The 12,262-nt window shown below is 41.6% G+C and overlaps 1 pseudogene across 1 annotated transcript in view; it reads right to left on the bottom strand.

Annotated features, from left to right (window-relative positions):
• LOC149749919 (UDP-N-acetylglucosamine--peptide N-acetylglucosaminyltransferase 110 kDa subunit-like) overlaps nucleotides 1-10,138 on the bottom strand; it is a 47,072-nt pseudogene extending 36,934 nt beyond the window's left edge. Inside the window, exons 1-3 of the transcript XR_016392873.1 lie at nucleotides 5,572-10,138; nucleotides 3,520-3,610; nucleotides 1,037-1,098 (exon numbers count right to left, since the gene is read on the bottom strand). The product of XR_016392873.1 is annotated as a UDP-N-acetylglucosamine--peptide N-acetylglucosaminyltransferase 110 kDa subunit-like (transcript). The remainder of the gene's footprint in view (nucleotides 1-1,036; nucleotides 1,099-3,519; nucleotides 3,611-5,571) is intronic.
• Between the last annotated feature and the right edge of the window lie 2,124 nt (nucleotides 10,139-12,262).

Below are 12,262 nucleotides of genomic sequence, written 5' to 3'. Positions count from 1 at the left end.
TAAAGAACACCATATTCTATTCTAGGCAGTGGAATGTCAATCCACCTTAAGGGTTGTTCAATGAGCATATCTGAGAAACCACTGGTTTAGCCAATGATGTACTTATTCAGGGAGGCCCTAGTGCCACTGTCAAGAGCTTATCCACAGGACAGATAAGAAGGTACTTGTTTGGTTTGTGAAAAGAAGGAGTAGTGAGGAATGGCAGGTAGCTGCAGGCTGATGACACGTGATATCCATATATATGTAGAACCAACACGCCCATAATTGCACCCATTTTCCATACCCAAATCCAAAGCCTTTACATCATTAATCCCAGGCAAAAATGGTAAGATTCATGTGTGTTACTATCCCATGGCTTCAAGATGCCTATAAACTCATATGTCTTAGTTTTATCAGTGGAGGACAAACCAGGCTTCTATCAGCAAGCCCCATTCCATAACAGGCAAACCAGTCCAATACTTCTCTGAGTGCTGCAGGAGAGTCTATGGAAGGGGCGCTCACTCCACTGTGATGCCTAAAATGCCTTTGCACAGAGCAAACATTCAATACATGCTGAGTGAATGAATGAGTGAACTGGTGTCATAAAACAGGCTTATTTCAGGGAAATTCCATTCAACAGGCTGGCATTCCTTCCTACCCATCTTAACTGTTAAGCTTGCCATCAGACAAAAAATTAATTATAAAACGTTAGAGCTGAGGAAATTTTAGAAACTATCTACTCTCCAGAGGTATACAACTTTAATTTAGTGATAAAAATCACTAGAAGTGATTTAGGAGTCTATCACACCTGAGTCCAAATTCCACATCTACCATATATTTGTGAGCAAATAACCACTTCTGGGGCTCTGTTCCATGTATGCATTATGGGATATCATAATAATACATACATTAATTGTATGACTATCAGGGGATGAAATGACACAATCCATTTGCCATGCCATGGTCGGCTAAGTAATTTGCACCAAGTAAGCACTCAAGACATTAGCCAAAATTAATAGCAGAGAGATGAAAACAAAACTCTGGGACTGATGCCTACCTTAGTGGCCCCAGTGGTCATAATGACTTTCTTCCATTCAGCCTGCTCTCTTCTCACTAAGACTAAGGAAGAGAAGATGAACAAATTAGGAATAACAATTTGAAAATGGTTTTATACTCCCTGAATGAGTGCAATTATAATAAAATGATTCATGAGTTCTGCAGAAATATGATGAGACTTTAGATCTTTATGTTAGTTCTCTACAAAACCAATTTATGGCCCTAAGATGTACCTTCCCACCCAGCCCCATCCTTACCAGGATCAAATATCATTGTAAATGGAAAAGTCAACAACACATAATCAACAAGCTAAGTTACAAGCCAGTGAAGTCTTGAAGCTTTGAAAGAGAAAATTCAGATTTATCATTATATGTAAAAATAAGATGATATGAAGAACTCAATCTAAAAAATATTACCTGGAGATCTATAATTCTACAATAGTGCTATAAAAAGTAAAGAGCTAGAAATCTATTTAGATGGTTTTCCTTATAAGAAAGCACTTTCTGTATAACTTTTAATGTACTATTGATGAGAACAATTCAACAAAATTCAAATAAATACCTGCAGATGTCCTACAAGAAGAAAAGAACAGAGTTAGATGTGACAGGGGATAACTGGACTTCAGGATGAGTAAGACCCTATACTTGACCTCAATAAATTAACATGAAATACAGTGGATGAGTCATGTACAGAATGTCAGAATTCTAAAAGGCCAAGCTAAGTACCAAAAGGAACATGTGGGGACTCTTAAGAAGGAAATAAAATATTGGTTAGTTGATTACGAAAAGGCAGAAGGGAGTAGGTTCCCTTTGGCTGCTCTTTGAAGAGGTCACTTCCTTTCCCCCCTAGTCCTGAGGCTAGGGTGACATGGGCAATAGAGGAATGTGGGGACTGAGAATCATTTCTACTCTCACCAGAGTGGCTGGAAGCAGATTTTCTTACCAGGATGTAGTAGTATGCTAATATTTAAGGGTTCTTGAGGTCAGAGAGAAGGGTTTGAATACTCCGGCTCCATCTCTTGCTGTGGGTCAACTTTCTTACCTTTCCAACACCTCGGCGTCTTTATCTGAAAATTGGGGATGATGATAATGTCTCCCACCTGAGTGTGAGAACTACATGATATAGTGCATACGCAGGGCTAAATTTGGTGCCTGGCAAACAGAAAGTGCTCAGTACGGCAGGCGAGTGTAGTGACAATAAAGGCAAAGATGACGGGGGTAGTGCCGGTGTTGCTTCTGCCCCCAGAACAGGCTCTGACTGGGAGAGAGTTAAAGCACCTTTGGGTTCATGGGGGTTTATATATAAGCAACGGTTGATCAATGGGAGCTGGTTGTCCAAATGATTATGCGCAATCTAAGAAAAAAATGGGCCTCGGATCTGCTCAGCTACTTAATAATATTAGCAGCGGTAGTAGTCAAAGAAGCTAATTTTATTACGTGTTTATATGCCAAACAACGTGCTGAACGTTTTAAAAGGATTTACTCACTTACTACAACGAGGCTATATGCTAGGTCCTGATAATGTTATTCGTCTCTTTCAGATGTTGACTGAGCCTCAGAGGGGTTACAAAAGCACCTAAGATCCCATTGTCAGTACATGACGGAAATGAGTTCAAATCCAGCCTGTCTGACTTGTTCTTAATCACTAAGGTATGAAATTAAGCATGTTGCCCTTTGCCTGATTCTCCTTCTGAGGCCTGAATATTTCACTTAGCTCTCTGAGTGCAGAAGAGAGAAAATTCTCTCTCCTTGACCCAACTTGGCATCAATATCCAACTCCCCTTCTCAAAATGGGCTGCTTCAACGAGCAGCAATGAATGCCGGGTCGTGGACCAGTCACCTTGATGACTAAGAGTCAGACACTAGGGAAAGAAAATGCTCTGTGACAAACCTACCCCTGTACAGAAACAAGACAGAAATGGGGGGACAGGGCAGAAGATAATGGAATAAGGCATAGGAAAAATAGCACCTGGCATCGTGACAGTAATAATAATAATAGTAGTAGTAGTAGTAATAGTAATAGTAATAGACTTTACTATGCTCTAGGCATTGTATTAAGTGCTTGGTGTAAGTGACTTCATTTTAACATTGAAAACAAGTCTATGAGGATGAAATATTATTAACATCATTTTATAGGCAGGAGTATTGAGGTTCAGGTAATCAGGTAAATTGCCCAAGCTCATATGGTTAGCAAGTGGAAAGCAGAGATTTGAACCAGCACCTACACTCCTAACCATTATGTTATAACCATTATGCTGAAGACATAAGAATTCCAATGGTCTTTCCCCATAACCCACTCCTGCACTCCAGACCTAAACAGTCCAAAATCAAGAGAGAGCAAGCTTGGAGTTGCCACTCTTCAGTGAGTGTCAATCATTTCAAAACACTGTGTTTGCTAACAAGATGCAGTTCCTGTGATAATCTTCTCAACCAGCTATCAAGAAACAGGAAGCAAAGATTCAAGTAACAGCATGTTCCTACTTACGAGGAAGATGGGACAGCATAGTTGACACTGGGCTTAACTGTTCTGGGAAACGTGGTCCCAGTAGGCATACACGCTGGTACATTTTCCCCACCTACCAAATACAAAAGAAGTATTTCATTTCCATGTTGCTCTTCAAAGTTCCACCTCATTCGTGCCTGTCATTCATCCTCTGGCCTCTTCCTGTCTCCATTTCTGTACAGAAAGGTGCTGAGTCTCTGCTCTCGGATACGAAAAGGGTGTGTTAGGAGAGGGAGCCATGGTACCTCAATGTCTTTTTTTTTCATCTTAATTCTATTATGCCAACTCCACTGAACTTAATTAGAGTAAATACAGAATTACACAATTACCCTCTGTTCTATTCTTCAGATGTTATATTTTGATAAAATTTATGACATGCTGCTCTCCCCTTGAACACCAGATGAACACTAGAAATGGATGTGTGTTGACATAAAATCTGTTATAATTACAACTAAAGTATAGCTTACATAATGATAGTGTTAACATAAAATTATAGATGTGTAGAGACAACGTGGTCATGCATTTTTTAGTATAAGTACATGCTTAGACCAATATCTGTTAGCGCAATGAAGATGGAAGAGAATTTTGGTTAAGCCACAAAGGCTGTTTAAGGACTTGCAGATAGCTAAGGGGAACTCAAAGACCAGTAAGATAGTATTTCCCCTGCCATGTTTTCAATTGCAGAGTGAAGGGAAGATGTGAAAGTAAGTACCCCTATGGAAATGACAAGACAAGTACCTTTTTTTCCTTGAATACCGGGGTAAATGCTTAAATTCTAATGTATATCAGTGATGCAAATTTTCAACTGAGTTTGATAAATCATAAAATAATAATTATACATATATGTATATAAAACTGCATGGAACTAGACAGTTCAGAATTACTTCTAATTAAAGAGGTACCCTATGACAACTAACTTAAACCTTACAAAATATGGTTCCAAGTACCCTATCAGAGTGAAAAGTAGGAGACTGAAAGGTTTATTGTAAATGTTTGTAGTCATGGTGTCTTAACTAAAACTACTGTGTCACAAATACTATTAAAATAATTGTGACATTTTATTCACTTTTACTGCAAACAACAAAACAAACTATAGGTGTTTTTTCATTTCAGGTAATTATTTTAGCTAACAGTTACTAAATGTTTTGAGAAAGCAGAGTGCTAACTGCATGACTTCATTTTATCTTTAAAATAGCGCTTCCATGTCATTATTCTTAATATCTCCATTGTATTAAAGTGTATCTCTAGTTTAGACCTTTCTTCAGAACTGCAGACTTGTGTATCCAACTGTGTACGCAGCATCTCTGCTTGGACGTCACGAAAACATCTCAAATCTTACACCTCCAAAACTGGTCTTTAATCCACCAAACACGCTCTACCCCAAACTTTTTCCATCTTAGGTGACAGTAACCACACCTTTCCAGTTCCCCAGGCCCTAAATCTCGAATTCACCCTTGACCCCCTCTTCCTTTCCATTCTTGCATTCAATCTACCACAAAGTGCTGTCACAACCTTCCCAATGTGCCACTTCTGAGAACTACCAGCCGCTAGCAGCCTGGTGCAGGCCACCAACATAGACCTCGAGGATCCTGTAGTCGCCTCCCGAGATTCTCCCTGACTCCACTCTCTCCCCACATCCTCAAGACCACAGATAGAGTTATGCTTTTCAAACAAGAGACAGTTCATGCCACACCTCGGCTAAAATCCTGCCCCTGGCTGCCTACATTTAGAGTAAAAGACACAATGCATGTGATGGCCTCCCAGGACTTACCCAATCCATCCCATCACATATCCGACCTCCAGCCCTCCTGCTGTCTCTTCCTCCCCACTGACTAAGTCAGCCAGGGTGGCCTCCTTGATATTCCTCCAAGCTGCCCGGCATATTTCTGCCTTAGAGTTTTGGGACTGGTTATTCTTGCTCCCAGGGAGTGGTCTCCCCATCATACATTCTGACAACTCCCTCACTTCAAGTCTTTGCTCAAATGTCAACTTATAAAATCCACCCTGACTACCCTATCTAAAATCAGAACCTACCTGTACACTCCTCCAGCACTCCCAACCCAAGCCTCTTCAGTGAGCTTCACATCCTTTTCCTTATCCCGTAGTGCCCATCAACCTGTGACAAAGCATAGAATTTATTTATAACATCCGTTTCCACACGAGAGTGTAAGGAGGGAGAAAGCATGCAAGAAGGAGCACGCAGGCAAAGGCTCTTGTCTAACCTATTCATTGATACGTCCAAGCATAGAGAACAGGAAGATGCTTGATAAATAGTCCTGAGAAAGATACAGATGAGGAAACCAGTAGTAAAGCTCAGAAAGTTTAAGAAACTTCCTCAAGGTTCCAGAGCTAGAAGAGGGTCACAGTAGAATTCACACTTGGGGATGTCTAACTTCAAATCTCTTAGCCTCTCTGCTATCTTTTTTTTCTTCTTTGCGGTACGCGGGCCTCTCACTGTTGCAGCTTCTCCCGTTGCGGAGCACAGGCTCCGGACGCGCAGGCTCAGCAGCCATGGCTCACAGGCCCAGCTGCTCCGCAGCATGTGGGATCTTCCCGGATCGGGTCACGAACTCTCAACCACTGCGCCACCAGGGAAGCCCCTCTCTGCTATCTTAAGTCCATGAAATTCAGGATTTGTTTTAATCAGTGCCATGGAAATTCTCACTCCACTGAATAGGATCACTAAAGTGTTCTCTGTCTAGATTTATATATATATTTTCCATTTAAACAAAGGAAACAGAAGAGGGGAATTCATCATGGGTTATTGCGCTAATTTTACAGCAATTTTAGCAATAATGACATTTAAGTAATAGTGATATTTAATGATAGCATAATAATAATAAAACAATAGCTCTTAAATGTATTGAAGATGAATTGCATGCTAAACTCGGTGCTAAAATATTTCCATGTATATTTTGTGCAAAATCCTTATGAATATTCTATCGGATGAGCTTTATGTGTAACTCCACCAGGCATACTTCTCTTATTCCGCTTTCAAAGATAAGGAAATTGATGAGAAGTGTGGTAACCGTTTGATCAAGATGAGACTGGTAATAAGTTGTGAGTATGAATTTAAATTCAGGTCTAACTCCAGAATTTGATTCTCAATCCATACATGAAAATTCTGATAACTCTTTTGATAAGGGTATGTTCTCTCCTGGAAAACATCCCCCATTATGTCTGCCTGTGCTCATACCTTCAGAACACAGTCAAGTTTGAAACATGATAAAAATGTTTAAATAGTGTGCTTTAATAAATGGAAATATCTTCATCTAAACAATAACACAAAAAGGCAGGCTGAGCCCTTTGAAGTGGCTTCGTTGCTATCTTCCATCCAGAACAAGAGAAGGAATCAACAGCTGCAGAGTAAAGAAAGCATGAAACCCAGAGATGGAGGATTCTGTAAATGACCAATTACAAGACTATTAAGCCACACTTTCATAGCAAGAGGCAAAATATTCCATTAAACTGAAAATTCTTCTACCCCTCACTCCAAGGCCCACACAAACATTAATGTTGCATTTATTAGGATGTATTTCCTGTGCTCTATCAACTTGACTTTCAGCAACTGTATTAATACAGTCCTTTCGCTTTGCACATATATCTGAATGACGGATTCCATTACTGGAGTTTTGTAGAAAGAGTGGAGTGAATGAAGTAAAGTTTGGGAAGAGCCATCATAATCCATAATGATGGGCACTGAATCAGGACAAGAAGAAACCTCTCTTCTCATTTATTTGAATGAAAATTCTACTATATATTTATTGCCTCTGTACAGGGCCATCTGTTGAATAATGGAAAACAAGCATCTTTCATTTGGAGGTAGGATTTGTGTGCTCAAGTTTCGATGGGCCTGCAGAATTAATCTTGTTTTAGAAATGAAATAAAATGTAATTTCTTACTGTAAGTAGATGTGCTTAAGCAACTGGCAACTTTGATGTCTTTAAATCACTGCGGTTTCAGGGTAGGCAAATCTATAATTATTTCAAGCACTTCTTTATTGGTGCAACAATTGAGCAGTGTACATAGTGGTCAACAACCTGGGCATTGTCAGAGGACTCTAAGTTTGAATCTAGACTTTGCCACTCACCAGCTATGTGACTTTCAGCTATGAGAATCACTTTCTTCAGCGTTACAGTGTGGATTATTATATGCCCTTTGCAGAACTACTGTAAGAACTAAATGTATATGGGCACAGTGGCTCATAGTAAGGGCTCAAATTAGTACTGTGGTCACTACTAGTAGTATTGAAAAGAAATTACAACTTCTATTCTCATAAAGTGGGATATGTGTCCCTTTATCATTGTAATTTCATATCATTTTACTTTTGACCTTATAATTTAATAGCTTGATCCAGGAAACATTTAGCAGTAAATATAATTGAAAGAAGGTTACTTGTCAAACATGAAATACTGTAGTATGAAGTGTGCTGGCACAATACTCTGCTCAGATAATTAACCTGTAAAAATATGTTATTGTCTTCTTTTTAATTAAGCACATTGAACATATATATTTACTGTGCCAATTGGCGAAAGGTCCATTAATTAATCAGTCTAACTATATGTTGCATAAATGTCTTCTAAACATAATCGTATATGTATTTTATTTGTTGGGAAAATGTGTTTGAGATTGTTCTTTTCTGCCTATTTAAAGTAAAAGAGGGTGAGAAGTAGAGTTAGGCTTAATGTACTTTGTACTCCATTATGCCATGAAAATGCTTCTGTGCCCCGGAGACAACAACAAAAGATTTGCTTTAATGACAAGAATCAAGTATGTTCTAAAGCTTCCAGGTAGGAGGCGTATAGGTTGCAGTTTATATCAGAAGTCTTTGCTCTCTCTCTCAACTGCGTCTAGATGGGAAAGATGTGGTCACAAATGCTTCAAGGTGATATAGTAAATGTTGGAAAAGAGGGGGGTAGGAGGCAGAGTTTTGAATATCTCAAACCTGAGCTAGAAGGATTTTATTTAAAGAAAATAGCGGATATGATTTTTCACTTAAGGAATGCCAGTCAGCAAACCTGACATTAATGTAGGAAATTAGCTCTTTTAGCTATGATGCTTTCAAATGCACATGGCTGAAAACAAATTCAAAATAGTCAAAGGAAATTTAAAAACAAAAACCAAACAACAACAACAACCTCAACAAACAAGTACTAGAAATTCAGGGATGCAGCCATATTCAAATACAGTTGGATCTGGAAGTTCCAGAGTATCAGCAGGGTTCCAGCTCTCTCTCAGTCGCTCAGCCCTGCTTACCTCTGCAAGACTTTGTTTTACAGAAAGTCTCTTCTGGTGCTGGATGGTCACTGGGAGTCCCAGAGTCATATCTCCCCAGCTTAGAAATTCCAGAGAGAAAAGACAATTCTTCCATTTTGCTCTGAGAGAAAAGTCCTGGGGAGGAGTCTGATAGACTTAGCCGAGGTCAGATGCCTACCCATGAGCCAATCACCTGCTTTACTGGAGTTCAGTCCCTGGGCGACTCATCCCCGGGGCCCGTGAGGAGGCAGGATGGCATTATCTGGCAGTTCTCCAAGAAAAGCCTGCTGTTTTTGTAAGATGAAAGGGGAGAGGACATGAATAATGAAACCTGTATCTGCTTCTGTAAAATCCACAGAATCTTACTCCCTGCCCTGTGTCGATGACCATGCAGTAAGCTGACCCAGAAGATCATTTTTCCCACAACAGTCTTTATATATATGACTAAGGAACACACTGGTAAAAGAATATGGGAGAAAGTCTGAATATGACAAGTCAGCTAGACTGATATTGACTAAAAGAGCTGTGTGAAAATATCCTTAAAAAGTTGCCCCCAACTCACTCAAAGTCCAAAGTTGGAGCTGGAAATACAATGTCATGGAGTTTGGATAAGAACAGGTTTTCTCCAAGCTGAACTATGACACAGAGATTAGAGACTTCTAGAAACTATACTTTTTCAAAGAAAAAACATCACATGAGAAAAATGAGGCCTAGAAAAATTAAATGACTTAAGCTAATTAATGGCAGGACTGAGACTAGAGTATACTTTGTGTAATTGGCTATGGTCTTTTGTTGTTGTTGTTGTTATCACTTCAGAACGAAAACTTAAAGAAAGGAAACACAACCAAAACTCAGTGGTTGGAAAAGAGATGGATGTGAACGCCCACTTGTTTCTTACGTATAAAGTTACCCCTCGCAGTGTTTTGGAAGAGAAAACGCTGGCTCTTCCCAACGTTGGTTACAAACGCAAAGATTCCAAAGACAAGACACGTGCTTTGCAAACAAAGTAACTAGAACCAGCTCAGGCTTCCCCGCGCCGGGTCCTACGTTCCACGGTCAGAACCACCAACTGTATCCCCCCGGGTAACAAGGTGATTCAGAAAAGCTGGCGCCTTCAGAGAAGGGAGAAAACTTAGCCGGGAAGAGAGTCAGGAGGAAACTTGCTCAGCTTCTTGCTGGGGTCTGAAAGGATCCCAATAGAGTCCTTAAACCCCTCAGGTTTCCCCAATCAAGCACCCTCGCCTCCAACCTGGGCCACCCCAGATCTGACTATCAGACGACAGAAGTCTGCGGACGCACGGAGAGCTGACCACCCCACGAGAGGGACCTACGCGCCGCCGCGCCCACTCACCCGCCGCTCCCCGGGAGACGGGAGACCAGCCCGGGGTCCAAGTCCTGGGCGTGGCCGACTCGCCCCTCTCCGGGCCCGGCTCCAGCTCACCTCGGCGCGGCCCGCCTGGGCGCCGCCATCTTGACCACAAAGGGGGCCTCGCGCCGGAGGCCCCTGAGCGGGCGCCCTGAGCGGAGCCGGAGCGCCGGGGAGGCCCAGGTCCGCGCCCTACGTACCCCGCGCGCTCGCGCCCCGTCCACGAGCGACGAGAGTCCCGCACGCAGCGCCCGACCCAGGCTTCCGCGGAACCGGCGCCCCGCGCAGCCCGCACCGCGGCTCAGGCGGCGCCGAGGGCGGCCCGGGCGGAAGAGCGGGCGCGGGGCACGCGCTCGGTAACCTGGCAACGCGGAGCAACCAGGCGTCTCTGGCGAACCCCAGCCATCCACCGCGAGGAAGCACGGACCCCGCACCCGCCGCCCAGCCCGCGACGCCCCTCGGTCGCTCCGCCCGCCGCTGCCCGCTGGCTATGGTCTTTTAAATCCATGATACAACGTCTATATGTAACAAATCTGTTAAACCCTAAATGTTGATGATATTCAAGTAATCCAGTATCTGAATTATTCTTGAAGATAAAACATCCAAAGACTTCTTAATTGTATGGGTATACATACATAAAATACACGTGGAGGTAACTTCAAATATAGTATGTGCCTGTCTCTATTCCTTCCCTCTCCGCTCTTTTAAAAAATGCCCCTTTAAAAATTGCCCACTCACCATCTGTTAGGTAAATTTGCTGAAACACAGTAAATGTGGAGACAGAAATTGTTATAGAGACTATTCCAAATGGCACTGACACCTGTATTTATGAAGTTTTTAAAAGGGTAAGTTAGAGTTGTTTTTTTTTTTTTTAATCCCACTATAGTTAACACCACATCATCCTAGGTGCCCAGTTCTATCCAATTACATAAGATGGAGAAAGAGAGAGAGAGAGAGAGAGAGAGAGAGAGGAGAAAGAGAAAGAAGAAAGGAAGAAAACCAAGTACTTATGTATAAAATGTTGCTCCCAAAGTTTGAGATTATACTCAAGCATCAATGAACAGAAGGAAAACACTTACAAATTTACAAATGTATTTCATTTATGGTATGAGGGACACAGGTTTAGATTTGCAACACGCTCCCACAAGGGTCAAATTGACCACTTTTTTCTATCTAGTTGCTCTTGAGAGAACAAAACAATTGAAACAGATGCCATTCAATTCCAAGTCTATAGCTTAGACCATGTCACTGCACATGAAATATTGTTCATTCAGAGTCAGCACATAGCAAGAGTAATTTATACTCTCAGAGTGTTTGCTCTCAAGTCAATAGCAGAGAAGCCTTGAATAAAAACGTTCCCATTACTTTCCATTGTAATATATCTTACTTATAGCCCATGAAACAGTGGTCAGAGGAGATTTATTCTTTGGACACCATATTATATAATCTCTCCACTTTAAGCCATCCCCCACTCGGCGATTATTTTTTAAATATGTTACTCGTAGTCAATATTAATTTACATTTAATCTTTCTTAGCATTAGGAGAGTATTATTTTGTACAGGCTCAGAAACAAATCTCCCGAAATTCCTCCCTGATGCTCCCTTCAGGCTGAAAATGCATTGCAGGGTGGCTGCAGTGACTTAATTCTAGTTGGCAGAGCCCTGGCCACACACTAATTTCATTAGCCTCAAACTCCTGGATTTGAAAGATCCACTGAATATGATTCCTGTCCTCTGACACGTCACTCACTAACCAATTCAGTGTGCATACAGAGGAGAGAAAGGACTTGCTCAGCTCTGGCCCACCGGCAGGCAGATGAGAATTCCCAGTCAGAGACACTGTTGACATCTGAGTGGTCATTCTTGCCCGGGTCCTCACTTTCAGGAAGGAACCTCAATCCAGGCTTTGCTGGCAGCTGCAGCTTGTTACATCCATTACTAGCTCCTTGTTCCTTCCTGCTCCCCAGTGCTTAGCATCCCCCATTTCAGTCACTAAGTCTTCCTTCCCCCAGCCTAGAAGCTTACCTCACCATAAATTTTTATCTCAAATGATAGGTTTGGCACATTCCCCACAGCAACCCACAGGGACTGGGGAAAAGAAAA

The sequence above is a fragment of the Delphinapterus leucas genome, chromosome 3 (assembly GCF_059928025.1).
Source record: "Delphinapterus leucas isolate spDelLeu-1000000601 "Yukka" chromosome 3, BTC_Dleu_Yukka2, whole genome shotgun sequence".
Lineage (NCBI taxonomy): Eukaryota > Metazoa > Chordata > Mammalia > Artiodactyla > Monodontidae > Delphinapterus > Delphinapterus leucas.
This window is presented reverse-complemented; position numbering and strand designations above follow the sequence as displayed.